Genomic DNA, 10970 nt, shown 5'->3' on the forward strand with positions numbered 1-10970 from the left:
AAATAAGTGCATTATGAATGACAAATAAAAGTTCACATCCTTATATTATGAAGAGGTCTTAAAATTTAAAAGGAGGAGGAGGAACAATAGAAACTGCCCAACAGGAAAATGGGCTAAAGATATAAATGGATAGTCAACAAAAAAATACAAATGGTTGATAAACATGCTTTTAATTTTTTTTAGTCATTCATTATTTAAAAATGCAAATCAAAGTGAGATTTTTATTCAACTATCAGATTGGCAAAAATACAAAAAAAAAATTTACAAAGATTGATCATGTCCAGTGTTAGAGAGCATACAATGGTATGACCTTTCTAGAAATCAATCTGCTGGTTGATAAAAACATTCAAAATGTGCCCAGATCTTCTAGCCAGCGATTCCATTCCTAAGAATTCATATAAAGGAAATAAATACCTGCACAAAGATGCACATACAATTAATCATAATATCAATACAAGAGACCATCCTAAATGTCTAGAGAATTGCTTAAATTGATACATTCATATAATGCCAATAAAGAGATAGAAAATGTTATTACCATGAAAGGATGTTTAAGATATGATAGTCAAAGTTGAACAAACTTTATGACCCAATTTTTATAAGATTTGAATTTGTAAAGGAGAGCAAATGCATGAGCAGAAGCACAGACGAGAGCACCAATCTCGTGAGCAGATGTGTAGTCATCATCAAGCAGAATGATGATGGTATTTTTTTGCTTTTTGCTTTCTTCTTTCTTTGTAACTTTCTGAATTTTCAGAATGTTTTACAATCAGCATATGTAATTTTTGTGATCATAATACAATAAAATTATTTTTATTTAAAACTAGAGGCCTGGTGAACGACATTTGGGCAGTGGGGAGTGCGGGGGGGGGGCAGGTTCCCTCAGCCTGGCCTCCTGCACCCTCTCACAGTCCGGGACCCCTCAGGGGATGTCCGACTGCCGGTTTAGGGTTTAGGCTCGCTCCCTCCATCACCACCGCTGTGCTCACCAGCCGTGAGCCACGCTCCTGTGGGAGCACACTGACCACCAGGAAACAGCCCCTGCATTGAGTGTCTGCCCCATGGTGGTCAGTGCACGTCATAGCAATCAGTTGTTCCGCCACTTAGTTTATTTGCATATTAGCCTTTTATTATATAGGATGATGTCAACTGTCATAAACCCGAGGTCCCATAAACTTTCAAGTGTTATTACTTTAATGTAAAATGCTAATTAAAAATCAGTTGATGTGGATACCAAATAAAAATATATATTTATTCCTTTCAAATGATAAATTCAAAATCAAGTAGTTTCTATCCACAAATCATTTGAATTCATGATTTCTTTAAAAATGTCACTTCTGCTTGAAACTAAAGAGAAAATGAACAAATGGGACTACATCAAAATAAAAAGCTTCTGCACAGCAAAAGAAACCATCAACAAAACAACGAGAAAACCCACTGCGTGGGAAAACATATTTGCCAATGTCATATCTGATAAGGGCCTAATCTCCAAAATTTATAGGGAACTCAAACAACTTAACAAAAGGAAGATAAACAATCCAATCAAAAAATGGGCAAAGGATCTAAATAGACACCTTTCAAAAGAGGACATTCAGAAAGCCAAGAGACATATGAAAACATGCTCAAAGTCACTAATCATTCGAGAGATGCAAATCAAAACAACAATGAGGTACCATCTCACACCTGTCAGACTGGCTATCATCAACAAGTCAACAAACGACAAGTGCTGGAGAGAATGTGGAGAAAAAGGAAGACTCGTGCACTGCTGGTGGGAATGCAGACTAGTGCAGCCACTATGGAAGACAGTATGGAGTTTCCTCAAAAAACAAAAAATGGAACTCCCATTTGACCCTGTGATCCCACTTCTAGGAATATATCCCAAGAAACCAGAAACACCAATCAGAAAGGATATATGCACCCATATGTTCATAGCAGCACAATTCACCATAGCTAAGATCTGGAAACAGCCTAAGTGCCCATCAGTAGATGAATGGATTAGAAAACTGTGGTACATCTACACGATGGAATACTATGCTGCTGTAAAAAAGAAGGAACTCTTACCATTTGCAACGGCATGGATGGAACTGGAGAGCATTATGCTAAGTGAAATAAGCCAGTCAATGAAGGAAAAATACCACATGATCTCACACATTCATGGATAATAGAGACCATTTATAAACTTTTGAACAATAATAGATACAGAGGCAGAGCTGCCTCAAACAGATTGTCAAACTGCAGTGGGAAGGCCGGGGAGGGTTGGGCGGCAGGAGGGAGGGGGGTAAGAGATCAACCGAAGGACTTGTATGCATGCATATAAGCATAACCAATGGACATAAGACACTGGGGGGTAGGGGAGTCCAGGGGATTGTCAAGGGTGGGGGAAAAAAGGACACATATGTAATACCCTTTGTAATACTTTAAGCAATAAAAAAAATTAAAAATAAAATAAATAAATAAATAAATAAATAAATAAATAAAAATGTCACTTCTGCCCTTGCCTGTTTGGCTCAGTGGATAGAGAGTCGGCCTGCGAACCGAAAGGTCCCAGGTTCGATTCCAGTCAAGGGCACATGCCCAGGTTGAGGGCTTGATCGCTTGATCCCCAGTGGGGAACTTGCAGGAGGCAGCCAATCCATGATTCTCTCTCATCATGGCTCTCTCTCCTCTCTCTCTCTCTCTCTCTTCCTTCCTCTCTGAAATCAATTAAAATATAAAAATATTTTTTAGAAAAAATGTCACTTCAAAAATTAAAGCAGAAATGTTTGTGTGCTATAGAATATACTTGGCATAAATATGCTATATTATGTCTTTGTGAAATAACTTGCATATGTAAAGTCCTAGAGACTTTGATTCTATCACTCAAAAAATCCAGCATCACTTGGTATGTTAACTTAGGAGCCTAACTTATGCTCGTTATTTATAAAGTATAATGGGATTTTTCAATTAACCATGGTTAAATGTACCCACAATTAATCTTGCTTTTCCGTTTAGTTATTGCACCCAGAGTGTGAGCAGGACTTGTTTGGTAGCTCTCTCAGCTCTGTTTACGATGAATGAAGCCAGGATTCTAGAAAAAGAAATGCTTAAAATAAATTAATTATTCAACTTGGATAGTGGATGAGCAAATGAACAGCTACTATCCTCAGGACTGACTGTGAATGACATCCAGGTATACCACTACCCTGTTCCCCATCTGGGGACTCTGGAAACTTTGGGGGCCACTTAGGTTGCCACAACAATTGGGGAGCCACTTTGGACCACATATGCTAAACATGCTGCTACGTGGGGATCCCACCAAGTACTGTCCCATCCACAATGACAATAGTGTCCCCATTAAGACAGGAACCAAATTTTCTTGTTCATTATTGTATTTCTAGCCTACTATATAGCAGGCATTAAATAATTATTTGTTGAACAAAGTCAAAACAAGCAACTTCTAGCTTGAGTGAGAGACAATATAAAATAATGAAAAGTGACAAAAGAGAAATTAGACAGTCTTCTACTTTGACACAAGAGGCCTTTGTGACTGTGCTCATTATATTTAGGGGACTTCTAGGATCAGATACATCCATCCGAGATTGTAGAAAAGCATAACATTCCACACCCAAATATAAATTATAAGAGGGTTATTTTCGTATACACCTTCCTCTATTAGTAAAACTAAGCAATTGTGTCAACTTAAGACATAAACATTGTGCCAACTAAGCTCAATCTTGCCTTGGCAACTGGGTGGCAAAACAGTGTTGCGGTTTTAAAGTCTGGGCTCCGGAATAAGACTGCTGGGTTTAAGTTTGGCTTTACCATGCATTACCTGAGTAATTTACTTAACATCTTAACATACCATTCAAACCCTGGCAATTTACTGAACATCCTCTCGCATCGGTCTTCTCATATATAAAACAGAATAATGAAACAGGTTCACAACACCCTATTCTTAGCCCCTGGGCCAGATATGTCACATGACTTAGAAATGTTTGAATTTTAGAAAGTACTACCAGATATCTTACACCCCAAGTGGATCTAGAGCAGCAACCCATAATCACACACATTAACATTCCTGTAGCTAAATGAATGAACGTTCAAAGTCTTCAGGTCTGACTAACTCAAAAACCCATGAGTTGTTTTGAGGCTAAATTAGTTTTGCCACAAACTTAGGGAACTGGTGATTTTTTAAAGCCTTTTGAAATTCACAAGTGAATATAAGGAATCATGGGTCTGTAGGAGCTACTTCCCTCAGAGAGATAATGTGAAGGTTAAGTGAGTATATATAAGGTATTTACTCAGTGCCTCTCACATGGGTAGCACTTAATAAATATTGGTTATCATTATAAAACTAGAGGCCCAGTGCACAAAATTCATGCACTTGGCGGGGGGGTGTTCCCCAGTCTGGCTTGTGCCTTCTCACAGTGCGGGAGCCCGGCGATCGATCTCCCCAAAGAGGTAGACCCCACCCACCCATCCAGGGCTCCTTGATAGATTGCCCCAAAGAGGTAGGCCAGAGCCGGGGGGTCCCGCCTCAGTGCCACGCAGAGCCGCCAGGACCCACCTCCGTGCTGCGCACGTAGTGTCAAGTCCCCGCCTACCCGCGCTCGCCCGCTACGCATGCAGTCTCCTGGTGACGGATTGTTACAGCGTGAGGGCATCACAGCGTGAGGGCGTGATGACCACATAGGCTTTTATTAGTACAGATTAACAAAGGAAATACAAGATAACTATAGTAGTAAGCTGACTTGTGTTAGCTGGGGTAGGAGGGAGGGGTGGGGTAAGTAGTGGTTAGAAGGGAATCTAAGACAATTATGTTAATTAAAATAAAACAAAATGAGAACTGATGGACCCTAAATTGAAAGAAAATAATGCATGTATCACACTGAACTCTTAAGTAAACATTCACTTCCTTTTGATAAAAGGGAGTTTCTCCAGGAGTTAAGATCTGAAGATGTTTCATATTTTCTATTTTACATGTGGTTTCCTCCTACTTACAACTCTATATAGCTTTCTTCCTAAAAGTGGGTCTGATAATGAAGCTTTTGCTCAAGGTAGGTCCAAAAGTGGTTTCTCCTTAATTTAAAAAAGCAATAAATTCTTGTGGACTATAGCAGGATGCAGTAAAATTTGAAAAATTAAATAGTAAATGCAAGAAGTATATTGAACCCTATCTCCAAAATATGCCCATTTATCTCCTCCCTGTCTACTGGTTTCCTGAACCAAACTTCCAGAGAAACTATAAGACTTACAGGGGAAATGAAGAGAACTATCACTTATTAGCACTACTCTGTGCCAAGCATTGGATTATGTACTTCACATATATCCCTTATTTAATTTTTACAAGTCTGCAAGGCAACAGTTATTATCCCATATTACATAAAGATATTGAATTAATAAGTGGGTGAACCAAGATTCAAGCTCAGGTTTGACTAACTCAAAAACCTATAAGCTGTTTGCTCTAGACTACTTTGATAAGGGATAGAGCTTTATTCTCACATTCTTGACTGTTAGCTTCCTTTGTATTTCTATCAAGTATTTTTTAAGTGCACATAAGATTAAATTTATATTATCTCTTAGATTAAATGCATTATAGTTCTTTATATAATCCAAAATTTGAAACGCACTTGCAATTTTTATCTTAATTTATCTCTGAAAAAAATAATAAAAGGATATCCATAAATTACATGTATCCTCTTTAGTTATAACAGCATATTCATGTGCATATTGCATTAAGTTTCCAAGCAATTAGCAACACAATTATAGTCAACGAAAGTCAAAGAACTTTAAATTTGGGAGAGATTTTAAAGATAAAATGTATATTTAGTTGAATAACCATTCTGGTCATGAATCTTTTTAAGGGGTTTAACCTCCCAAATCTCTCTACCATTCCAGAGTTCATTGACTTTTTAGGGGGTGTATTCTTTATGACAAATTAAAATTACCCTTTCTATAATTTAAACTCATTCTATTTCAGCCGGGCTTTTAAGACGATAACAAGTCTCTAACATACCTGTCATTTTGCTACTTTATTGATTTTCACTGCAAGTTTGTAACAAAAAAAAGAGAAAAACAAATACATTTGAAAACAGATTTTAAGTTTTCTCCCCTCCTTTCCCCAGGCAAAATGAGTAACTACCATGGCTTCAATCTTTCCTCACTCTTGTCAATATCCATTTTTGCTGCCCTTTAAAGTGCCTCTCTTTGTTCAGAATGAACTGTGAAAAAAATAATTGAACATTACCCTATACTACTATTTTAAAACCAACTGTCATGCCCTAACCGGTTTGGCTCAGTGGATGGAGCGTCAGCCTGCGGACTCAGGGGTCCCGGGTTTGATTCCGGTCAGGGGCATGTGCCTTGGTTGTGGGCACATCCCCGGTGGGGAGTGTGCAGGAGGCGGCTGATCGATGTTTCTCTCTCATCGATGTTTCTGACTGTCTATCCCTCTCCCTTCCTCTCTGTAAAAAAAAAAAAATCAATAAAATATTAAAAAAAGAACACCAATTGTCATTGGCCCTGGTAAAAAGCTAGTATCTTGTATATCCTGTGTACTATGTTAATTCAGTAAATTAACTTAGTTGAAGAGGAACAGAAGTAAAAGAAATGCCAGGCTTAACACTTGTTTCTAACTCTACAGTACCAGTAAGGAAAAGGTATATAACCTTGATCATCACTTTTAGTAGAATGCAAGAACAAAACTGAGGCATAGATTGCTACTCTAATTTACAGTCTTTGCAAAAATGAAAGCAGAATAGCTCTGAAATCCTATCTCCCAATGAAATACTATTCAAAGGAAAAAAGTCCAAAAGGGACCTGCTCTACAGGCGACCAATAGTCCCAAGGTGGCTCCTGAAGAACTTTTATGACTGGAAAATCGAATTTGAATTATTGAATAATTTGAATATAATTACTTTTATAGTGGATAAGAATGCCAGAGTAAAAGTCACAAGATCTCGTTCGCATGCTAGAATCTTGCTGGGTCTCTGGTTTGCCCATCCATATTATGGAGACAACCCAGCTAGGAAAAGTTAAATAAGATGCTACACACACAAGCCCTGGCCGGTTTGGCTCGATGGATAGAGCATCGGCCTGCAGACTGAAGGGTCCCCAGGTTCGATTCCGGTCAGGGGCACATGCCTGGGTTGCGGGCTTGATCCCCAGTGGGGGGCATGCAGGAGGCAGCCAGTCAATGATTCTCTCTCATCATTGATGTATCTATCTCTCTTTCCCTCTTCCTTCCTCTCTGAAATCAATAAAAATATAATTTTTTAAAAAAGATGTTACACACACACAAAAGAACTTTGTAAATTATGATCTATATAAATGTAAAGTATATGCTATACAATATGTAAAAACAAACATTTCCTTCCCTATTACTCCCCTATACAAGTCAACTACCTTATTTCACATATAATAAAGGATTTTAATGCTATCAAAGTGAATGGTCCAAAAATCATATTAAAAGAAAAAGTGGGACGGATAGACACATATAGAATCGTTCTCTATTGGTTCTTGGAATAATACAAGAGAAGGATTCTACCCACACATCTTTTGGGTTTTACATTTTCTCTAAACTATTTTTAATAAACATTATTTGTAAGCAATTTTAAGAGAACTATACTATGGAAACTTTTTTTTTTCTCCAGGCCCATATAAGCTTTCACAGTTATTAGGTTCATATGTAAATACTGAGTGATAAGGAAAAAGAATGTCAGATTTATCTGTTTGATACAGACAATTCAAATGGTTTGAGAAATATGATGAAGTTGCAAGATTTCTTAGAAAACTATTTGAAAGAGTTGGTACTATATCCCTTTAAATATAGCATGATAAAGATTATTAAAACTATTAAATTATAACTTCTGTATATAAATGCATCATTTTTTGTTATAAATCATGTTACAAATGTCTAAGACACAAAACTATTCAATTTATCTTTCTTACAACCTTATATTTAAAAAAGTATAAAAACTTGGAACACACATCAGGGAATATTTGGTGCACTCTTTGGAGGACTTGTATAAAACAACAGTTTTGAAATGGAGGATATAGCTCCAGTTAATTTTTCTTGAGTCTTGGTTAAGTTTCTTAACCAAGAGATTATACATTTATCTTCTCATAGGAACTGAAGACTGAAGAAATGTTAAAATAGCAATGTTTTATCATCTTAAAAGGACTGGCAATTTCATTTCAACTATGTGGAAAGGTAAGAAAGTAATTTGGGTGCAAATATAATCTCAAAGATTAAAGATGAACAGTTTACATGGACTCAGAATCAATGCTTATTCTAACTCTGATGCCCCTCCCACAACCCAGCCCACCCTCACCCCTGCCCCCACCCCCTTTTCACCTTTCTTAAGGCCTCTTGTAATGGAAGCAGAAGTTCACACACCAAACTCTAGCACCTTCCTACATAACCAACCCATTATTGAGTAGAACAATTATGACATCAGCACTATGTTAGCTAATTATTCCACCAAATAAATAAAATCCAATGATCTCCAATACTACCATGTCATTGAATTGATTACATACGGATAGCTGCTGTATTTTACTATCTTTAATTTGAATTCCCTCTGATATAAGCTTGATGTCTGGTAATGTGTGAAACAATTGTGGAAATGCATGTAGCATGTACACTTAACTGACTGCCATTTTAGACTGCCAAACCCATGCATCATGGGTACCAAAGAGATGGGAAAAGACTAACAAAGGGTCTGATATTTGTTTTCTCATTAAATGAGCCTGAGTAGTGCCTAGAAATTTCCCATTATAGGAGCATCAATGCTCTTTCTTACTATTTCCCTATAAATTATACGTGCTAGCCACTACTTTTCAACGCAGCATGCCATTAATCCTACTTGGGGCAGGTTAGGGAGGAGGGTAGGAAGGAGAAGTTCTCTTGTGGTTTCTAAGTGCCACAGAAAGCTAAGTTATTCAACACTTTTAAAAATAATAACTGTAACTACATAACAAAGTGAAGAACACTCTAATACTGCTTTTTCCTTAAACATATATAAGTTCTAAAAGAAAAGAAAATTCCTCACAGTATTAACTACTACTGACCATCAGGAAAGGAAAACCTATCTTAAAACAAAATCCTCAAAAAGAACTTGGTAATTAAAATTGTATATGTAAAATGTTACTGAAAAATTCAAACATAAGATCTTATCTGACATGTTAAAATACTCTATATTTTGCATACATATAGTTTAAAATTTATAGAGAACATGTGATCAATTACCTCATATTCTTTCCATGAGCCAAACTCAATGTATTCTCTACCATAAAATGCCAGAATGATCAAGTGGCCTAAAATATTAAAAGCAAGAAGAGTAAGGTAAATATTAAAAATAAATTATTTAAAATCTAGATGCTGTTATTTACTTAGTTTATGAATAAATATTGTGATATAACAATTATTTTTTCATTATTTCTTAATTAGGTGACATACAATATTACATTAGTTTCAGGTATAAAACATAGAGATTAGACATTCATATAACTTATGAGGTGATCACCCCAATAAGTCCAGGAACTGATCTGATACTACAACTGAATTATATTTAAGGTATTTTTTTACATGACTATATTTTTAAAAGCTTCCTCCTTAGCCAAAAATGATATTGTTTTGATTTTACAGGGAAGGAAAGAGAACTTTCAAAGAATAAGCATACTATTCTAATAATCAAGAAAAATATGTTAGGACAAATAATACAGAGAACAATCCTAGAAAAATCTGTACCTTTAAATATTGATTTTTTTTGTTGTTAACCCTCACCAGAGGATATTTTTCCATTGATTTTTTTTTTAGAGAGAATGGATAGGAGGGGGAGAGACAGTGAGAGAGAAACATCCATGTGAGAGAGACACATTGATTAGTTACCTCCCATTTGCACCCTGACCAGGGCCTGGGATGGAGCCTGCAACCGAGGTATGTGCCCTTGACCGGATTTGAATCAAACTCAGTACCCTTTAGTCTGTGGATCAACACTCTATCCACTGAGCCAAACCAACTAGAGAGAAAAAAACAACAACTGTACTTTTAAGTTGTAAAGATGAAAGACCAAACAATTCTGAGAATCAGCCTGCTAATTTCTTGTATACAGAGATGTAAAAGTGAAAATGGATTAGCAGCTGACACAACTTTACTCATTCCTTTTTAAAATAAATAAGATTTGGTTCTTAAAAATAAATAAGTAAAGATACATAAGCAGGTCACAAAGGTCAGGAAACTAATAAGACATGCATAATTATTCAGTTTTATGAAAATTTTTAAAAGAAGTCTTTGGTTCAGAAGAGAACAGGCAAGGCTATTTTAAACTAATGATTTTTATTGGCTGATAAAGTAAATTTAGGGTAACACTGCTATACATACAGGAACTTAAGTGTATTTGTTTATACATGTTATATCTTTTTTTGCCCTAAATATGTCCCATATCAGAAATCAATTTAGTAGAATATATCTGATCCTTTAGTCAATCATAAACAGCATCATAGCTGTCTGGCATGATTTAGTTTTATTTGTTTTTCTTTTTTCTTTTAAGGTAAAGATGACACTAAGCAACAGTTGCCATCAATTTTTATGTTGGTCCATTAAACTTAGAGAAATAACAAAGCAAACAGGTACAGCTCAATATATATGAACAGGCAACAGTCTAAATACACATATTTGAGGTTACTTGAACAAGACAAGACAAAGATCACTAAAATAATCACAGGTGTTTGCTGCCTACAGCAAAAATGCAATAATCTACTAGTTAACACACCAGAATTCTCAAAAAGAACTTGGTAATTTTAACCCTATTATCAAATGGTCCTGTTACTTTACTGTCATTATGAAATATTATATATTTTCTGACATGAGATATTATTATTGTACATATTTATTATACACTAAATGACTAAACAATACTTCAGAACAACTTTGAGCAAAATGACTATGAATTATACATACCTATTTCTAAGAAAATTCTACCTACCCC

General features: G+C 36.1%; 1 protein-coding gene across 1 annotated transcript in view; it reads right to left on the reverse strand.

Moving 5' to 3' along the window:
* Positions 1 to 9978, reverse strand: part of RFX3 (regulatory factor X3) — a 234089-nt gene extending 224111 nt beyond the window's left edge. Inside the window, exons 1-2 of the mRNA XM_023758439.1 lie at positions 9872 to 9978; positions 9230 to 9297 (exon numbers count right to left, since the gene is read on the reverse strand). The gene's annotated coding sequence lies outside the window, so the exon portion shown is untranslated. The remainder of the gene's footprint in view (positions 1 to 9229; positions 9298 to 9871) is intronic.
* Positions 9979 to 10970: the final 992 nt, after the last annotated feature.

The sequence above is a fragment of the Myotis lucifugus genome, unplaced genomic scaffold (genome assembly GCF_000147115.1).
Source record: "Myotis lucifugus unplaced genomic scaffold, Myoluc2.0 scaffold_130, whole genome shotgun sequence".
NCBI lineage: Eukaryota > Metazoa > Chordata > Mammalia > Chiroptera > Vespertilionidae > Myotis > Myotis lucifugus.